A 7,717-nucleotide genomic window follows, 5' to 3' on the forward strand; every position below is an offset into this window, starting at 1 on the left:
AGAGCTGAACTCAGATACAGGGGAAAGGGAGCATAAATGTAGATGTTAGCTTGCAGGCATGTGATCATCCCAACAGTCAGTTATCATTGATAACCACCAAGTCAACACTGTGCAGCATGAGAGATCCTCTGTAGTACACCCCAGTGTACTGCACAAGAGAATACTGCAACTCAACAGCAGGAACACACAGCAAAATTTCAGGCCACACCTCAATGATGGTGTCCTTGTAAAAATGTCAGTAGCATTACAGAGAACTGTAGGTGGCATAGCAGCCAAAGGCCCAGCTTCAATTCTCCCCATCTGTCCATCACACCCAGTAAGCCATAAACTGCATGCTTTTCTATTTTCCAAGTGGATTGGTTGGGACCTGCAGAGATGGATATTGGCTTCTTGTTTGTTCTGTGCCAAAGACCATGCTGCCTCCTGAACGTGCTGGCATTGCCCTGTTCTATGTTTTATTAACTAAAACTACGCAAACTATGATTGGGATATTGGGAAGATCTTTGTAGTTTAATTGTTAGTCAGGCATTTATATTTTGTGATGAAATGAAAGAGTGATTGTGTGGTATTACAGTCTCATCTGAGAAATCTCTACCATAATCACCTCTCTCTACAGATGTGATGAAGCATGTGATGAAAAGTATTAATTAATTGAGTTTTGTGTTGTGGAGGTGTGTGCTATTCTACATAGGTACAATAAAATGACCAAAATAGTCACCCCTACATTTTACAATTTTGTGTGAAAGATTAGTTTTAGCAAAATTATTTGATCAAATTGTGACAAACATTAACCTGCTCAGTCTTGCACTATTAATACTATCATTGCATATAAAAAAGTTTTCTTTTTAAAATGTTGACAATGCCATAACCCTTTATTGAGGCAAAGGATGCACACACTCTCCCTTGCCCCATCCATGAGGATTTCCAGGTCCTCATCAGAAAAGCAGGACATCATTTTCTCTCTGGGCATCATGTCTGGATGTATTGACAAGGACAGGGCCAGCCAGCCTTTTTTGTTTCATTTTCTCGAATTGCAAAAATGTATTTCATTCATAAAAATATCTTTATGTACATTCATAGTCACTAAAACATTTCAGGTACAGTAACATGTAGAGAAACAAAGAAACATTGGTGTTTAATTCCATCCAAAAGAACACACCCAAGATATTTCTTTCTTATACAGGATTATATTTACATATATTTGAGGCACCGGGAGGATGTGATAACTGAATGGATCCTCATTCAACTTCAGCAGGAAGGCCTCAGACAGTGATCTTCCCTCACTGTGCTTTATCGGCAGCTGCCCCATGTGTTAGTGTGTCCCTCAGCACAAAGCCGTGGACCTTGGAATGTGCCCATCTGCAAAACTTGGTCAGGGTCACCTCCTTACTCTGGAAGGCCAACAAGTTTCAGACAGGTCAAATAGCGTCTTTCTCCAAATTTATGGTCCTCCAGGCACAGTTGTTTGTCTCAGTGCACATGCTTTGGAACAGACCACTGAGCACGGTGTGCTGCATCATGGAGCTGCTTGAGATGAACCTAAAAAAAATCATTGCATCTTTCTCCAGACTTCGTATGCAAAGGCACATTTCAGCTGGAGATGCGAGCCAGTCTCTATTCTTCCCACTCCCTCCACAGTCATTTCAGGGGAAGCGGCTTTAGTGTAGACAATCAGGAGGTACATGAAGGATCTAATAGGTAGTGTTCTTCTCACCATCAGCCAAGCGATGTCTTGGTGCATGTTGAAAAGTTCAGGTGATGAGGCATTCTGCCAAATGACTTTGACAGTCAGCTCAAGGAACCACATGACAGGATCCTCCCTCTCTTCCTACAGGGTCTCAAGGACGCATCGTGCTGACCATTTCCTGATCGACTTATGGTCAAAGGTGTTTGTCTTCACAAATTTTCTCCACACGGGACAAGTGATACAACCAGGCTAGTCCCATCCTTTGCAACACCGGGGACAGGCAGAACCACAGAATGTAGTGGCACTTAGTGTTTGTGTACTGAGGGTCAGTGCACAGCTTAATGCAGCAGTAGACAAAGGTGGCCATCAGGATGAGGACAGCATTGGGTAAGTTCTATCCCCTCTTATGCAGAGTTTTGTACTTGGTGTCCCTGTGGACACAGTCAATCGTAGACCTCCAGAAGAAGTGGAAGGTAGCTCAGGTGACTACATGGTATAGGTACTGGAAATGGGCCAGACCTGCACCATGTACAACAACAGAGAGAATGTCTCACACCTGATGGCCAGGTTTTTACCCACGATGCAGAGTGAGCAGTGCTCCCAAAAGACCAGTTTCTGCCTCAGCTTGGCAATACTCTCATCCCAAGTTTTTGCTCATACTCAGTCCCTCTAGCCATGTTCCCAGCACCTTCTGGTAACCTGTCCTGACAGTGAAGGAGATAAAGGCTCAGTCATCCCAATTCCTAAAGAACATGGCCCCGCTCTTCCCATCCACTAATAGAGACAACACTAATGAAGTTGGTGTAGAGCAATCAGATCCAATTGCAGATTCCTTCCCAAAGCCCAGCATTGCTACATCAGTGCTTGACTGGGTGCATGGCTGAACCTTGAATATGGCATCAGTGCTGTGAGATCCTGGTCACTGGCTGCAGTGAGTGGGAGAATAGAAACAGCAGTGTGCCAGATGGACATGGTGCACAGGTAAGGAGGTGAGTCTGGGAGGATAGTACAAGAAAACCTGTTAGTGTTCATGGAGAGAAAATCTCTGTAAAACTTGCAAAAATTGACATTGAGTCAATTTCCCATAAAATGCAACCCTGAGTTCGCTCAGTAGAAGAAATTCTAAATAATATGTTGGGTGGAATCTTTTCAGCCCTTCAGCAACATGGACGTTGCTGACTCAGTTGAGAAAGTATGACAACCTCAGCAGAAATTAGATTCATGACAACAAGAAAATTGAATATGGATTCTGCAATTAAGTTTTGAAATGGTGAGATGAAAATTTCATGCTACTAGATTATAAATCTCACATCATTGATATGCAATTCGCTGGTCATCGTGTTCCAGCAAGAGACTAGATAGCAACACATCCTGCCATGAAAGTCTGACCAAATACCGAACTGAATACTCCAGCTTGCCCCTTGCTGCTTCAGGGCCTCAATCCGGATGGCAGTTACTAAAATCTTAGGGTATCTCCATGGGCAGTGACTGCCTGCATTCCCTGTCCACAGAGGTAGGCATTGAATATGCACCAGCTTTGCACATCATCATGGCATACATTCGTCTCACTTAACAATGTAGATCTCCATTTCAATTCTGCACATTGCTTGGTCTCTCAACAGTCACTTACTTTGCATTATACTCATATATTCATCGAATGTCTGCCTTGCCTTGCATTTTTGACTATCCCCTTTCATTCAGAATTTAATGGCTCACAGTACTACTTCTATCTTGCCTTGCTGTTTAGTGTGAATGCACAGCCCAGTTATTATGATATGGTTGTCAGCAGTGATCAGTCAAGGAAATACTGCTGTACGACACTGTAGTACATCAATGTTACACCTGCAACCTGTCCCAGTTGCCTACACAGCAAATGTGCTACATCTGCTTCAACCAAATGGCCATGTCTCAAAGTTGAAAGAGTATAGTCCTCAGAAAAGTCAAGGGAGACACCTTTCAGTCAGAGGATCACAGCACAATAAATCAAGGACATAATCTGATATTGTTCCATACACTTCTGGATCCAGTCAGTCAGCTGCTTTGGACAGTCAAAAAGTTCTATATTAGCATTCAAATCTGATTCCAAACTTCACTGCAATGCACAGCCATCAGAGGTCCATGTAGCTGGCAAGAAAATTGAAGGGAGCATAGATGCCCATCACTATGGTTTGGGAGATAGCCCAGGATCACTCCTGCAGTTCCAGAGCCCCCAGTCTGAAGATTTGCTTTAAGTCAGTCAGTGAGCTGCACAGATATCGGTCAGGCACATCCATTACTTGAGGCTGCCCATCCAAGTTAGTCAGTGAGGGTAGGCTATGGACAGTCCTAAGGGTCAGCTCAATGACAGACAAAAGGTGTTATCAGGAGCTACTGTTGTGGTTGGATGCTGGAGAAGTTAATTGTAGGGATTGGAGGCAGCATGCTGAGCTGCAGAGGGGGCAATAATTGAGAAGTGGGCGAAGTCAACATACAAGAAGGGGAGATGATCATGTATTGGAAAGCATGAGTTACAGTAGGTGGTGGATTCACCAACAGTCACATCCATATAACCGAGGAATGGGGAGGTTTGACAATTCAGATGACAGACCGGGTCAGGGAATATTGGGAAATGAAGTTGTACTTGAAGGAATTGTGTAGAAGTTTAGCATTGATGGAATCAACAGGGAATTCAAGGCAGAAAGAACCTTGGAAGTCCATTGATTACCAGGCTGAACCTGCATCTCACTCTGCTAGGTGTGATCTGTGTTGCCTTGCATACTCATAAAAATTATAAATATGCCATAGAAATGGAAAATGGTTGTGACTAGACCCTGAGTGGTTGGAGAAAGTGGATTTTATTTGTTCTGAAGACCCAGGATTTACTGTGAATGATGTGAGGCCCTTCAAGGACAATTTCATTAATCAGGCATTTTCACATTACAGGCCTCTGTAAGCCTAACATCCTGCATGTGAAATGCCTGCAGTGTCCAGCTGTATGACATAGAAATCCTGGTCACACACAATCTTGACCATATCATCGGCAATTCCAAATTGAGCACTGTCATCTCTGTGAAGCAGAATCACTCCCAGACAACTTACATGTGGCATTTGTGGGCATAATTCATGAAGATGATCCAAGGTCTCATAGGCTGCGCAAGGGCACCGAACTAATTTCCTTTCACCTTGAACTGTACCTAATCACTTTATATGAAATTTTACCTGCTTGGGGTGATGTGGGGTGCAGTGTAACAAGGTATCAGCAATCATATGGCTTCTGTAGTCTCCTGAATTTATACAACCTGGTTCGCCCTGCATTCACCAATATAAGGATCTGTGTATCATAGGCCCACGTAGAAGCATTTCATGGATCTCCTGGTCAGAGTTCTCTGTGTTCCACTATAGGGGTATGCTAAACCACTATTTATGAGTGCTGCAAATGCTGACTGCTCACATTTCGAAGAACTTATTCTGTTTCTGATATTCCTCTCACGGGTTCATTGGAACTGTGACCAAGGGCTCTAACCAGGGCATGGGCTATGTCACTGTTTCTACAAAGGCACAGAGAAATTGAGAAGGGACAGATCTCCTCACAAGTCCAAAGCAATCGGTAAGCTCCAACTTCTGCCAAACTGCCTCCACACAGCCCCGCAGACTGCAGAGGAGCTAAAGGAGATTCAGAGTCTATCATCCTCAATGCTACTTCCTCCACATGAGTGAGGTTCAGTGTTGCATGTACTAGCATTCTGTCACAGAACAATGTTGACTGCTGGAGAGGGATCTGCAACATGAAGAAGTGGGGTGAGTTATCTTTTACCAGTGGCCATCCCAGGTCACTTCTGCTTATTTGAAGTGCTTCAGAATTTGTTTTCAATCATAGAATCTAGCAGTGTACTTCCACATGAAATTTTAAAATACTATCCTGATGAAGGACTCTGGCCTGAAAAGTCTATTTTCCTGCTCCTCGGATGCTGCCTGGCCTGCTGTGCTTTTCCAGCAACACACTCCCAACTCTGATCTTTAGCATCTGCAGATGTCACTGTCGGCCTATTTTGAAAATGAGTCTCATCATAGTTATCAGAAAAAAAACTACACTTTGTTTAGTATCAGTGCTTCCCTCATTAGCAGAAAATATGAAATTTGTATGAAATGAGTTAAAGCTAGATCAACAATGAGTTGCAAAGCTTAAGTCTAACCATTTAAGGAAATAAACAAAGACCTGGAAAATTTTCTTGTGTGTAAGAGTCAGTTATGCTTCCAAACAAGTTAATTGCCTCTGAAGTAAATCTGAAGCACATGTCTTCTTGTTAAAACAATTCTAGTTATGTGTGGTTAGATGATTTATGATCTTCAGAATTGTTACGGAAACATTGATTTTGTTTTCATGAGCAGGGATAAAAAAATCAAAACATGAAAACCAAGTTCAAACCTAGCTGAGCTCTGCAGTTTGCAAACTGCAGAGCTGGAAAGACAGTATCCATCTTGCCAGGTTGACAATCAACTTCCTGTTGAAACCAGACAGGCCTGGAACTGCCTGGCCAGCTGCAAATGTCTAAATTGTTTCAGATTGAACCATTGTTCACTCCTTCAGTGAATCTGTTTTGTGAGAAGAATGCTGACCTGGTAGCATCCCTTCAGAAGGAGGCCAGAAGCATAGTGTGATGAGGACAAAACTTATAGCTGAAAGTACAAAACTTGTTCTTCAACCTGCAAATGTGGAAGTACTCACTTCATTGACTCTTCCTAGCCTATTTGAGTCTAAGCTACCAAATCCTTGAGAAAGGCATGAACAGAGGATAAAACGGGCAACCTGAGGCCCCAGTTGCCTCTACATTTGCAACTTCTTCAACAATGTTTCCAGAGAGCACCTTCGACTGGCACCCAAGCTGTATAGCATCTCTAGCTCCCTAAACCTCATGATGAGTATCATCAGGCCAACCACACCTAGAGAGACCACCTCAGTGAGATGACCAAAGACCAGAACAAGCCCTAGATGAGAGGAGAAGCCCAAATCGACATCTGCAGGTTCTGGAACATTAGTCAACTTTCAAAGACCAAGGAACAGCCTGTCCTAGCTTACTGAATGGGTATTACCAGTCCTTTCAGTCAAACAGTTCAAATATAATGGTAGGGAGTTGTGGACAGGGGGTAGTGAATCCTTGGAAGCATGTGTCAGATGTATATAGCTAGTGTAGATCCAGAGTGTTTATGTAAAGGTTTAAGAATCTTTCCTGAAGAGTCTTGTAACGAGATTGATAGGAGTTTAATTAAAGTACAATAATAGAATCTGATTATTAATGAAAAATAATAAAGTTGTGTTGGACCATCCCTTGACTCCTGTCCCCTTCGTCTAACTCACCGTGTAAAGAGTTATAAGGGTTACTTCAAATTGGTCAGGATTAATCAGGGTACATTTACTAACCCTTCACTTTACATATGATTAAAAGCAGTAAAAGATAATTTTAGGAAACACTTTTTCTGAATTCTACATTTACTTTCTCATATCTGTTTATCTATCAAGACTATTACCATTTTTGCTTTTGATTGTGATCAGCAAAATTCCAACAAACAAGGGCTTGGAATGACAATCCATAATAATATATACTTTGGGTCTGGGTTGTAACTTCCTTTATCATTCTACTTTTTAACAGCAAAATGATTATCCAATTATACCCTGCTGAAGATCAAGTGACATTATTATTCTGCAGTGATGATAACATAGAAGTCTCCTGTCTTGTTTAGTATAATTTTAGTTCCATTTTTAGACGCTTTTAGCATTGTTTTCATTTTACTGAGACTATATCACAAAAAATTATGGATCCTGCTAAGAATAAGGATGTTGGTTAATCTTATCATTCAGACAGAATTTAGAATAAACTGCATTTTTATGAAACATAAAGCCCTCAATTAAATTTTTACCTTGTCATTCATTTCTAGCTATCCACAATTCTATGCATGACTTGAATAATATGCGGAATCTACTTTTGATCAGTTATGAATTATTTTCTCATCAAAGTGAATCAGATCATTGTAGTAAAATATTTACTTCCATGG

Source organism: Hemiscyllium ocellatum, chromosome 15, assembly GCF_020745735.1.
Source record: "Hemiscyllium ocellatum isolate sHemOce1 chromosome 15, sHemOce1.pat.X.cur, whole genome shotgun sequence".
Lineage (NCBI taxonomy): Eukaryota > Metazoa > Chordata > Chondrichthyes > Orectolobiformes > Hemiscylliidae > Hemiscyllium > Hemiscyllium ocellatum.